Consider the following 13346-nt stretch of genomic DNA (forward strand, 5'->3'; position numbering starts at 1 on the left):
TTAGTATAAATGGGTGGTTGATGGTCGGCACAGACTCGGTGGGCCGAAGGGCCTTTTTCAGGGCTGTATCAATAAATAAATACAGGAAACAGGCAGGGGATTTGGACTAAATGGATCGCTCTTTAGACAGCAGTAACAGGCATGATTTTTATTTCTTTGTTCGGGCATTTATTGCCCATCCCTAATTGCCCTTGAGAAGGTAGTGGTGATCTGCCTTCTTGAACCGCTGCAGTCCTTGGGGTGTTGGTGCACCAACAATGCTGTGAGGAAGGGAGTTCTAGGATTTTGACCCAGCGACAGTGGATATAGTTCCAAGTCAGGATGGTGTGTGACTTGCAGGTGGTGGTGTTCCCATGCATCTGTTGCCCTTGTCCGAGGTGGTAGAGGTCGCGGGTTTGGAAGGTGCTGTTGAAGGAGCCTTGGTGCATTGCTGCAGTGCATCTTGTAGATGGTACACACTGCTGCCACTGTGTGTCGGTGGTGGAATGTTGAAGGCCGTGGACGGGCTACCGATCCAGCGGGCTACTTTGTCCTGGATGGAGTCGAGCTTCTTGAGTGTTGTTGGAGCTGTACCCATGCAGGCAAGTGGAAGGTATTTCATCACACGCCTGACTTGTGCCTTGTAGATGGTAGACAGGCATTGGGGAGACTGGAGGCGAATTATTGGCCGCAGAATTCCCAGCCTCTGACCTGCTTTTGTAGCCACAGCATTTATCTGGCTGCTCCAGTTCAGTTTCTGGTCAATGGTGACCTCCAGGATGTTGATAGTGGGGGGGATTCAGCGATGGTAATGCCATTGAATGTCAAGGGGCGATGGTTAGATTCTCTCTTGTTTGAGATGGTCATTGCCTGGCACTTGTATGGTGCGAATGTTACTTGCCACTTAATCATAAAGCCTGGATGTTGTCCAGGTCTTGTTGCATATAGACATGGACTGCTTCAGTACCTGAGGAGTAGCGAATGGTGCTGAACATTGTGCAATCATCAGTGAACATCCCCACTTCTGACCTTATGATGGAGCTAACTGTGTAACAGCCCCGCCAACCAATTTTATCTGCCGCGCCTGTGGAAGAGTCTGTCACTCTAGAATTGGCCTTTATAGCCACTCCAGGCGCTGCTCCACAAACCACTTACCACCTCTAGGCGCTTACCCATTGTCTCTCGAGACAAGGAGGCCAAAGAAGATGGAGGGAAGGTCATTGGTGAAGCAGCTGAAGATAGTTAGATCTAGGACACTACCCTGAGGAACTCTTGCAATGATGTCCTGGGACTGAGATGATTGACCTCCAACAATCACAACCATCTTCCTTTGTGCTAGGTATGACTCCAACCAGTGGAGAGTTTCCCCCTGACATTCCCATTGACTTCAGTTTTGTTAGGGCTACTTGATGCCAGAGTCAGTCAAATGCTGCCTTGATGTCAAGGGCAGTCACTCTCTCCTCACCTCTTGAGTTTGGACAAATGCTATGATGAGCTCACGAGCTGAGTAGCCCAGTGGAAAGCAAACTGAGCATCAGTGATTTTATTTTTTATTCATTATTGGGATGTGGGCGACGCTGGCCAGGCCAGCATTTATTGCCCATCCCTAATTTCCCTTGAGAAGGTGGTAGTGAGCTGCCTTCTTGAACCTCTGCAGTCCATTTGGGGTAGGTATACCCACAGTGCTGTTAGGAAGGGAGTTCCAGGATTTTGACCCAGCGACAGTGAAGGAACGGCGATATAGTTCCAAGTCAGGATGGTGTGTGACTTGGAGGGGAACTTGCAGGTGGTGGTGTTCCCATTTATTTGCTGCCCTTGTCCTTCTAGTTGGTAGAGATCGCAGGTTTGGAAGGTGCTGTCGAAGGAGCTTTGGTGCATTGCTGCAGTGCATCTTGTAGATGGTACACACTGCTGCCACTGTGCGTCGTGGAGGGAGTGAATGTTTGTAGATGGGGTGCCAATCAAGTGGGCTGCTTTGTCCTGGATGGTGTCGAGCTTCTTGAGTGTTGTTGGAGCTGCACCCATCCAGGCAAGTGCCGAGTATTCCATCACACTCCTGACTTGTGCCTTGTAGATGGTGGACAGGCTTTGGGGAGTCAGGAGGTGAGTTACACGTCTGAGGATTCCTAGCCTCTGACCTGCTCTTGTAGTCACGGTGTTTATATGGCTACTCCAGTTCAGTTTCTGGTCAATGGTAGCCCCTAGGATGTTGGTAGTGGGGGATTCAGCGATGGTAATGCCATTGAATGTCAAGGGGCGATGGTTAGATTCTCTCTTGTTGGAGATGGTCATTACCTGGCACTTGTGTGGTGCGAATGTTACTTGCCACTTATCAGCCCAAGCCTGGATATTGTCCAGCTCTTGCTGCATTTCTACACGGACTGCTTCAGTATCTGAGGAGTCACGAATGGTGCTGAGCATTGTGCAATCATCAGCGAACATCCCCACTTCTGACCTTATGATTGAAGGAAGGTCATTGATGAAGCAGCTGAAGATGGTTGGGCCCAGGACACTACCCTGAGGAAGTCCTGCAGTGATGTCCTGGAGCTCAGATGATTGACCTCCAACAACCACAACCATCTTCCTTTGCGCTAGGTATGACTCCAGTCAGCGGAGGGTTTTCCCCCTGATTTCCATTGACCTCAGTTGTTCCAGTACAACTGAGCAGGTTATTGCTGAGCAAATGCGCTTGATAGCCCTGTCGACGCCCCCTTCCATCACTTTACTGATGACTGATAGGGCGGTAATTGGCCAGGTTGGATTTGTCCTGCTTTTTGTGCACAGGACATACCTGGGCTATTTTCCACATTGCTGGGTAGATACCAGTGTTGTTGTTGTACTGGAACAACTTAGCTTGGGGCTGGCCAGTTCTGGAGCACAAGTCTTCGGTAATATTGCTGGAATGTTGCCAGGGCCCATAGCCTTTGCAGTATCCAGTACTGTCCACTGTTTCTTGATTGCACGTGAAGTGCATCGGATTGGCTGAAGACTGGCATCTGTGGTGCTGGGGACCTCAGGAATAGGCTGAGATGGATCATCCACTCAGCACTTCTGTCTGAAGATGGATGCAAATCTTTCAGCCTTATCTTTTACACCCATTGTTGAGGATGGGGATGTTTGTGGAGCCTTCTCCTCCTGTCAGTTGTTTAATTGTTCACCAGCATTTACGACTGGATGTGGCAGGACTGCAGAGCTTAGATCTGATCTGTTGTGGGATCACTTAACCTTGTCTATTGCATGCTGCTTCCACTGTTTGGCATGCAAGCAGTCCCATGTTGTAGCTTCACCAGGTTGACACCTCATTTTTAGGTTTGTCTGGTGCTGCTCCTGGCATACCCTCCTGCACTCTTCATTGAACCAGGGGTTGGTCCCCTGGCTTGATGGTCACAGTAGAGTGGGGAATATGCTGGGCCATGAGGTTACAGTTTGTGGTTGAATACAATTCTGCTGCTGCTGATGACCCACAGTGCCTCATGGATGCCCAGTTTTGAGTTGTTAGATCTATTCCATTGAGCACGGTGGTCGTGCCACACAACACGATGGTGGGTACCCTCAGTGTGAAGACAGAACTTCGTCTCCACAAGGACTGTCCAGTGGTCACTCCTACCAATACTGTCATGAATAGATGCATCTGCGACAAGTAGATTGGTGAGGACGAGGTCAAGTAGGTTTTTCCCTCTTGTTGGTTCCCTCAGCACCTGCCACAGACCCAGTCTAACAGCTATGTCCTTTAGGATCGGGCCAGCTCGATCAGTGGTAGTGCTACCGAGCCACTCTTGGTGATGGACATTGAAATCTCCCATCCAGAATACATTTTGTGCCCTTGCTACTCTCAGTGCTTCTTCCAATTGGCGTTCAACATGGCGAAGCACTAATTCATCAGCCGAGGGGTGGGCGGTAGGTAGTAATCAACAGGAGATGTCCTTCTCCATGTTTAACATGATGCTATGAGACTTCATTGGGTCCGGAGTTAATGTTGAGCATTCCCAGGGCTACTCCCTCCCGACTATATACCACTGTGCTGCCATCTCTGGTGGGTCTGTCCTGCCCATGGGACAGGACATACCCAAAAATGGTGAAGGTGGTGTTTGGGACATAGTTATACTCGGGGAATCAGACTGTGCAGACAATGTCAGGTTGTTGCTTGACTTGTCTGTGGGACAGCTCTCCGAATTTTGGCACAAACCCCCAGATGTTAGTAAAGAGGACTTCCACAGGGATGACGGGGCTGGGTTTGCCGTTTTCGTTTCTGGTGCTTAGGTCGATGCGGGGTGGTCCGTCCGGATTCATTCCTTTTCTTAGGCTTTGCAGTGGTTTGATACAACTGAGTTGCTTGCTAGGCCATTTCAGAGGGCATTTAAGAGTCAACTGCATTGCTATGGGTCTCAGGTCACATGTAGGCCAGACCAGGTAACAACGGCAGATTTTCTTCCCAAAGGATATTAGTGAACCAGATGGGTTTTTACAACTATCGACAATGGTTTCATTAGACTAGTTTTTTTTAATTCCAGATTTTATTAATTGAATTCAAATTCCACCATCTGCCGTGGTGGGATTCGAACCCATATCCCGAGAGCATTTGCCTGGGGCTGTAGATTACTAGTCCAGTGATATTATCATTATGCCACCGCCTCCCTTCAAGTGGGTCAGATGGCTTCCTCTGCTGTAAAATGATGTGATTCTATAATGGGTTGAGAAAACATTTGAGAAGTTTATCTGTAGAGAAGGTTAAGTGTTGATAGATATGAAATGACATAGATGAGGTGAAGGCAGAATAGTACTTCAAGCTCTTTGAGAAAAACATTACTCAAAAGTAATGAGCATTTACAATGATCTAATGTATTGATGGACGTTAAAGGAAGTTTGCAATAAAAACAGAAAATACTAGAAAATAGTGAATCAGACAGGTTGTGAGATAAACAGTTGACGTTTCAAATTGCTGCCCTTTCACGCTTCCTACATTAGAACAGTTTCTACAATGCAAAAGTATTTCATTGGCTGTAAAGGGCTTTGGGACATCCAGTAGTCATGAAAGGCACTATAAAAATGCAAGTCTTTTCTTTCATGAGAACTGGAAAATTATGACTTGGAAGCATTTAAGGGAAAGCTAGATAAGTCCTCTGTGGCCACAAGAGGGGTGCCAGAGGACTGGAGGACAGCGAATGTAGTACCATTATTCAAGAAGGGTAGTGGGGTTAAACCAGGTAATTACAGGCCAGTGAGTCTAACATTAGTGGTAGGGAAACTATTGGAAAAAATTCTACGGGACAGATTTAATCTCCACTTGGAGAGGCAGGGATTAATCAGGGATAGTCAGCATGGCTTTGTCACGGGGAGATCGTGTCTAACAAATTTGATTGAATTTTTCGAGGAGGTGACTAGCTGTGTAGATGAGGGTAAAGCAGTGGATATAGTCTACATGGACTTCAGTAAGGCTTTTGATAAGGTCTCGCATGAGAGATTGGTCAAGAAGGTAAGAGCCCATGGGATCCAGGGCAATTTGGAAAATTGGATCTAAAATTGACTTAGTAGCAGGAAGTAGAGTGTGATGGTCGAGGGTTGTTTTTGCGAGTGGAAGCCTGTGACCAGTGGTGTACCACAGGGATCGGTGCTGGGACCCTTGCTGTTTGTAGTGTACATGAATGATTTAGACGTGACTATAGGAGGTGTGATCAGTATGTTCGCAGATGACACGAAAATTGGTGGTGTCGTAAATAGTGAGGAGGATATCCTTAGATATAGATTGGCTGGTAAGATGGGCAGAGCAGTGGCAGTTGGAATTTAATCCTGAGAAGTGTGAGGTGATGCATTTTGGGAGGACTAACAAGGTAAGGGAATATACAATGGATGGTAGGACCCTAGAGAGTACAGAGGGACCTTGGTGTACTTGTCCATAGATCACTGAAGGCAGCAGCACAGGTAGATAAGGTGGTTAGGAAGGCATATGGGATACTTGCCTTTATTAACTGAGGCATAGAATATAAGAGCAGGGAGGTTATGATGGAGCTGTATAAAATGAAAGTTAGGCCACAGCTGGAGTACTGTGTACAGTTCTGGGCACCACACTATAGGAAGGATGTGATTGTACTGGAGAGGGTGCAGAGGAGATTCACCAGGATGTTGCCTGGGCTGGAGCAGTTCAGCTGTGAAGGGAGACTGGATAGGCTGGGGTTGTTTTCCTTAGAGCAGAGAAGTCTGAGGGGGGACCTGATTGAGGTATACAAAATTATGAGTGGCATAGATAGGGTAGATAGGAAGAAACTTTTTCCCTTAGCGGAGGTGTCAATAACCAGGGGGCATAGATTTAAGGTAAGGGGCAGGAAGTTTAGAGGGGACTTGAGGAAAAATGTTTACATCCAGACGGTGGTTGGAATTTGCAACACATTGCCTGAAGGGGCGGTGGAGGCAGGTACCCTCACAATATTTAAGAAGTATTTAGATGAGCACTTGAAACGCTATAGCATACAAGGCTATGGACCAAATGCTGGAAAATGGGATTATAATAGATAGGTGCTTGATGGCCAGCACGGATACGTTGGGCCGAAGGGCCTGTTTCTGTGCTGTATTACACAATGACTATAACTCTAAGTACATGAGGAGAAGGGAATAGGAGGATGTGCTGATGGGGTTACATGTAGAGGCATGGGAGGAGGCTGATGTGGACATAAACATCAGCATAGATGGTTGGGCCAAATGGCCTGTTTCTGTGCTGTGAATTCGATGTAACTACAACAAACACAGAACCAAGGAACAAGGTAGTGGAGAGAGATCAAATGGGAAGGTCTGTTATAGGTTAGAAGGCGGGAGTTATTAATGCCAAAAAGGGGCGGTAATGGGACAAGTAACGAAACAAAAGATGGTTTAAATTATTCCGGCGGAATAGCAGAATGGGAGAGAAGCATGCAAAATCTGGCAAAGAGATGATGATTCCTGTGGAGACCCAAGGATGCAGACTACTCCCACGAGCTGTGCACCGAGGGGGATACCAGACCACACATCCTGCACTCCTCATGGCTGTGGTGCAGCCATCCTCCAGGAGTGTTTGGAATACTCTGGGTAGCCGGGCTGAAGTGAGTTGGAATATTAGGAGGTAAACTGGAAACGCTTAGGTTTTTCAGGTGTTCCTGATTGATGTCCTCTGTTGCAATAAACACTTCACTATGAGTAATGTGAGTATTTCAGTGAAAGCTGTGAAAATGTTTTGACTGTTATTGTCAGTGACGATGTGACAGAAATGGCCACTTTGAGCTTACAAAATCAGATGCCATTATGATGTTTGCCCATAATCTCTGAGTGGCCAATTAAAGCTTTCCAGAAACGTATTTGTTAATCCATGAAATGTGCTGAAGTGCAATGGCTTAAATGACCATGTCCGAACGGTTGACTGTGGTTCCATTTCTGTTTTCACAGTAGGTAGATGTACTTGTGTGGGTGTATGGTGCTTTTGAAAGAGAGAGTCACTTCTGCTGTTCCTCAGTCAATCAGGACAAAAGCATGAAGATGATCAGAGATGACCCCACGCAGTAAGTCCAACTTTGAAAGCCTAGGATATGGGCAAGGCAAAAGAAATAAAACCAGTATAGAGCAAGTAGTGTAATAGACACAAGGGGCCAAAATAATCTCCTTCTGTCCATACGCTTCTATGACCTAATAGATGTTAATGAAAACAATTTATAAGCAAACAAGCACTGGGGCTTATTTCTAGAGGGATAGAATTGAAAAGCAGAGAAGTTGTATTAAATTTCTTTGGAACTTTGTTTAGACGACACTTGGAGTAAGTACTGTGAACATTTCTGGTCACCATATAAAAAGTATATAGAGGCACTGGCGAAGGTGCAAAAAAGAATTGCTAGAATGATATCAGAACTGAGAGATTATACCTATCTGGAAGATTGAACAGGCTGGGAATCTTTTCTAGAAAAGAGAAGGCTGAGGATTGATAGAGGTCTTTAAAATAATGAAGGGATTCGATAGGGTAGACATAGCGAAGATATTTCCACTTGCGGGTGAGACCAGAACTAGAAGCCAACAATATAGAATAGTTACTCATAAATTCAATAGGGAATTCAGGGGAAACTTCTTTCCCCAGAGAGTGGTGGGAATATGGAACTCACTACCACATGGAGTGGTTGAGGTGACTAGCATAGATGCATTTAAGGGGAAGTTGGACAAGCACGTGAGGGAGAATGGAATAGAGGAATATATTGATAGGATTAAATGACGGGTAGGAGGAGGCTTGTGTGGAGCATAAAACACAGGCACGGACCTTTTGGGTTGAATGGATTGTGTCTGTGCTGCAAATTACATGTAATACTGTGTAATAATTAGAAAAACAAGTTTCTATAGGAGTCCTTGAGCGGGTCATGGCTCTGTTGGTTCTTCTGCTCTATTATCTGGGCTGTAATTATTTTTTGAGGTTTGTTATGAGTAAAGGAAGACTACTGGGGGAGCAGTTGCTGTGGTTGTGATGTGTAGTCAAATTGTAAGTTTTTCGTGAGTATTTTAAATAACTAAATATTCACCCATTTTTGGAATAGTGGTCCCCTCCATGTTGACCTGCTGGAATTTATAAGGTTAGCAGGAACAGTATCTCATTAGCATTGCACCCAGTCAGCACATGTAGTTGGAAAATCCAGCTAGTACCTTCAGAAACCAGGATGCATCCTTGTGTGTGGTGTTGGGTGAGGATGGGATCAGGCTGAGCTGTGATACTTGAGTTCATCTAAAATGGTGCAGACTAGGATTGAACCTGAGACTTTATTGCCTTATTCCTCGAGTTTTCTTAGACACGTCTGAAATTGATCTGTGGGAACAGGACTGTTTTCTCTCGAGTGTCACGTAACTGGTAGAGAAATAGAGATATATTAATGATGAACTGTGGGGATTCTAAAGCATTTAAGAAACAATATAATACATCAGTGAAGTCCACAACGACAGCCTGGATATTCAGTCAACTACAGAAAGCTTACAGCAAATTGATAAAATCACCTTAAATGTGATGGAAGCAGCCTGCAAGGTCAGTGTTTTTGTTGTCTTGAGAATTCCTTTTACCCAGCATTAAGCTTTAGTTTGTACTTAAAAGATGGGGAGGTATACTTAATGTCCACCATTACTTTTGGCAAAAATCCCAGAGGTGATGTCCAACAATAGGGAACTAATAAAAGGACGCCCTGCCACAACTTTCACATTCAGCTGCTGTCAATTGGGCATAAATACAAAGATAAACCTAGGTGACAGGCTGCAGTCTTCCATTTTGAAATGTGGTAATTTGATGTTCTGAGAAAGAGTAGGAGACCGTGTCAGCAGTCTTGATTTATGGTTGAAGATAATCAAACCAGCCCCCAGTTCCCTCTTTGTTTGGGTCTGACTCTTCATGCACAGATGCCGAGACTCAGTTTGTCTTTAAAGTTTGTTGATTTATTTTAGGATGAGATTTGAAAGGATTCATTACCTCTGAAGCTGCAATCACTGATTGTAATAGAACCTGATCAGTAGTACTGAAATGAGTCAGCTTGGAATGCTTAAAAGTAAAAACAAATTTGAATTTCAAATTACTGTAATTTTAAGAACAGCTCAAATTATGCAGCAAGACCTGGACATTATCCAGGCTTGGGCTGATAAGTGGCAAGTAACATTTGTGCCACACAAGTGCCAGGCAATGACCATCTCCAACAAGAGAGAATCTAACCATCTCCCCTTGACATTCAATGGCATTACCATCGCTGAATCCTCCACTATCAACATCCTAGGGGCTACCATTGACCAAAAACTGAACTGGAGTAGCCATATAAATACCTTGGATACAAGAGCAGGTCAGAAATTGGAATCCTGAGGCGAGTAACTCATCTCCTGACTCCCCAAAGCCTGTCCACCATCTACAACGTACAAGTCAGGAGTGTGTTGGAATACCTTCCACTTGTCTAGATGGGTGCAGCTCCAACAACACTCAAGAAGCTCGACACCATCCAGGACAAAGCAGCCCGCTTGATTGGCACCCCATCCACAAACATTCACTCCTCCACCACCGATGCATAGTGGCAGCAGTGTGTACCATCTACAAGATGCACTGCAGCAACGTACCAAGGCTCCTTCGACAGCACCTTCCAAACCCGTGACCTCTACCAACTAGAAGGACAAGGGCAGCAGTTGCATGGGAACACCGCCTCTGCAAGTTCCCCACCCTGACTTGGAACTATATCGCCGTTCCTTCACTATGACTGGGTCAAAATCCTGGAACTCCCTTCCTAACAGCACTGTGGGTGTACCTACCTCACACGGACTGCAGCAGTTCAAGAAGGCATCTCACCACAACCTTCACAAGGGCAATTAGGGATGGGTAATAAATGCTGGCCTAGCCAGCGATGCCCACATCCCATGAATGAATGAATAAAAAAAAAATTCCTCTTTAAAATTCCTATTAGACGCTAAATTCGATAACATCTTCAGTCACCTCCCTTAGCACTACTTTCAACCCTGACTCTCTCCCCCTCCACCCATCCGTGTAAGTCTTGGGATATTTCAGGTTGCTAAATAACTTCAAACTGTCATTGTAGACTGGGTTTGACAGCAACTGCCAAGCTGCCCTTACCTTCAAGTCTGTGCTGTTGTCCATGTCAAAACTTCAAATCAAGGAGTTTTGTGTCATAAACGTGACTATGCTTCAAAAATATTTCATTGGTATAAAATGCTTAGCGATGTCCTGAGCTTGTGGGAGATGTATAAATGTAAAGCTTCCTTTCTGCTTTCTCTTTTTCTCCCTTAGAAACATAGAAAATAGGAGCAGGAGTAGGCCATTCGGCCCCTCGAGCCTGCTCCGCCATTCATTATGATCATGGCCGATCATCCAACTCAGTAGCCTGTTCCCTCTTTCACCCCATACCCTTTGACCCCTTTAGACCCAAGAGCAAAATCTAACTCCTTCTTGAAAACACAATGTTTTGGCCTCAACTGCTTTCTGTGGTAGGGAATTCCATAGGCTCACCACTCTCTGGGTGAAGAAATTTCTCCTCATCTCAGTCCTGAAAGGTTTACCCCATATCCTTAGACTATGACCCTTGGTTCTGGACTCCCCCACCATCGGGGAGATCCTTTCTGTATCTACCCTGTCAAGTCCTGTTAGAATTTTATAGGTTTCAATGAGATCCCCCTCACTCTTCTGAACTCCAGAAAATATAATCCTAACCGACTCAATCTCTCCTCATACATCAGTCCCACCATCCCAGGAACCAGTCTGCTAAACCTTCGCTGCACTCCTTCCATAGCAAGAACATCCTTCCTCAGATAAGGAGACCAAAACTGCACACAATATTCCAGCTGTGGCCTCACCAAGGTCCTGTATAATTGCAGCAAGACATCCCTGCTCCTGTACTCGAATCCTTTCGCTATGAAGACCAACATACCATTTGCCTTTTTTACCGCCTGTTGCACCTGCTTGCTTACCTTCCGTGACTGGTGTACGAGAACACCCAGGTCTCGCTGCATATTCCCCTCTCTCAGTTTTTAGCCTTTCAGATAATAATCTGCCTTCCTGTTTTTGCTACCAAAGTGGATAACCTCACATTTATCCACATTATACTGCATGTGCCATGCATTATCCCACTCACTCAACTTGTCCAAATCACCCTGAAGCCTCTCTGCATCCTCCTCACAACTCACCCTCCCACCCAGTTTTGTGTCGTCTTTCTTTCTTGCTGTGGAGCAAATCTTCCCCAATTCAGCTTCAATTTTTTCCTGAGGGCACAGATTTGTGAAGTTGGATTTAAGTCCAGGAAAATCTAGTGGTATTAATAATGATGAGGATTGAGTTGTGGAATCTTGGAAACATCAGGTCAAGGATAACAACTCATTAGAGTTAATTTAATGTAGGATGGAAATGTAGATTAGTTCTTGCTTGATTAATTTGTGTGTTTTAAATATTTGTTTTTATTTATTTTGAGATACAGCACTGAAACAGGCCCTTCGGCCCACTGAGTCTGTGCTGACCAACAACCACCCATTTATACTAACCCTACAGTAATCCCATATTCCCCACCACTTACCTACACTAGGGGCAATTTACAATGTCCACTTTACCTATCACTTGCAAGTCTTTGGCTGTGGGAGGAAACTGGAGCACCCGGCGAAAACCCACGCGGTCACAGGGAGAACTTGCAAACTCCGCACAGGCAGTACCCAGAATCAAACCCGGGCCCCTGGAGCTGTGAGGCTGCAGTGCTAGCCACTGCATTTTTGTGTTTTTTGTATCAAAAATATCAGTTGCCTCATAAATTAGGGATATGGCCCCTTTTTCCTCCACACAGAAACAGACTGCTCGAAAAAGTATTTAACTCGAGGTTAATATCCATCATCCAAAAGGAGCTATCAAATCCATTGATATCTCCTTTTCTCTCAAAATTGTGGAACTTTTTGCCTCCTTCAGTCTTCCCATTCCCTTATAAACCACAAGCTTTCAAAATCCAGTCTAGGCATCACCCAGTCATTACTTCCTGATTGACCTAGTCTTCTCTCCAACTTTTTACAGCCTTGATCCTGATCTTCCCTTGTGGACCTCAGCTCTGCAACTAGCCTTTGCAATTTTTTTTTAAATGCATTCCCTACTCTGATTAGCAAAAGAATTGCAGTAAGTATATACATGTGGGAGGAAACAGAGACTGATAGAATAATGATTAGAATCAGAGATTTGGAAACAAGAGGTGAGTCAGCCTGTGCGAACTATGACATGCATAACTGGAGCTGGTGTTAATCACATAATTCACAAAAACAACTGAAGCAATATCGGAATGGTAAATTGCAGGCGCCAGACATGAGACTATGGAGTTTAAGTAATCAGCATCAGTACCAGGCAGTCAAGGCTGAAATATATCTATGAATAATGAGGGTAATGCAAATTATTTGTCAGTTGTATTGTTATATTTAGGAAGAACCAAATATTGGCCCCCTATCTCCAAAACCAGCACCAGCTGGCAAGATGAGAGGTCTTTTTTTCCATTGACTGTAAGGATCCTACGTGAAATGAAAGTGGAGCATTGTCAATTCAAATCCTGCTGGGCATTGACCCTCGACACAAAACTAGCTCTAAGGGACTGATTGCATTGGCCCATCGCAGTGCCAGCAACATTGTGTGCTAGAAGTAGCCTCAATAGTTTGTGAGAGCGTTCAGTTCTGTACGCTGCCTGTGCTGATGTGCACTGGGTTATAGGATGGGATGCCCAGTAAAGTAGTATCTGCCAAAGGGATGCTGCTTACAATTAAAAGTGACCTGTACATTTTAGACTTCTGTTCTCACTTGGGTATGACAGCATGAAGGAGAGGAACAGGAGTGGTGTTGGATTGGCTTCTAGATGACAAACTTGTGATGGAAGATTAAA

General features: G+C 45.1%; 1 protein-coding gene across 4 annotated transcripts in view; it reads left to right on the forward strand.

Moving 5' to 3' along the window:
* LOC137356074 (prokineticin receptor 1-like) overlaps window positions 1-13346 on the forward strand; it is a 56917-nt gene that overhangs the window by 2007 nt on the left and 41564 nt on the right. For 2 of the 4 annotated variants that reach the window (XM_068021864.1, XM_068021857.1), the window contains exon 2: window positions 7390-7502. The gene's annotated coding sequence lies outside the window, so the exon portion shown is untranslated. Of the gene's footprint in view, window positions 1-6398; window positions 7503-8851; window positions 8996-13346 lie in introns of those variants that run through there. The other 2 variants (XM_068021858.1, XM_068021863.1) reach the window with 2 other exon arrangements.

Source organism: Heterodontus francisci, chromosome 44 (genome assembly GCF_036365525.1).
Source record: "Heterodontus francisci isolate sHetFra1 chromosome 44, sHetFra1.hap1, whole genome shotgun sequence".
NCBI classification, from domain to species: Eukaryota; Metazoa; Chordata; class Chondrichthyes; order Heterodontiformes; family Heterodontidae; genus Heterodontus; species Heterodontus francisci.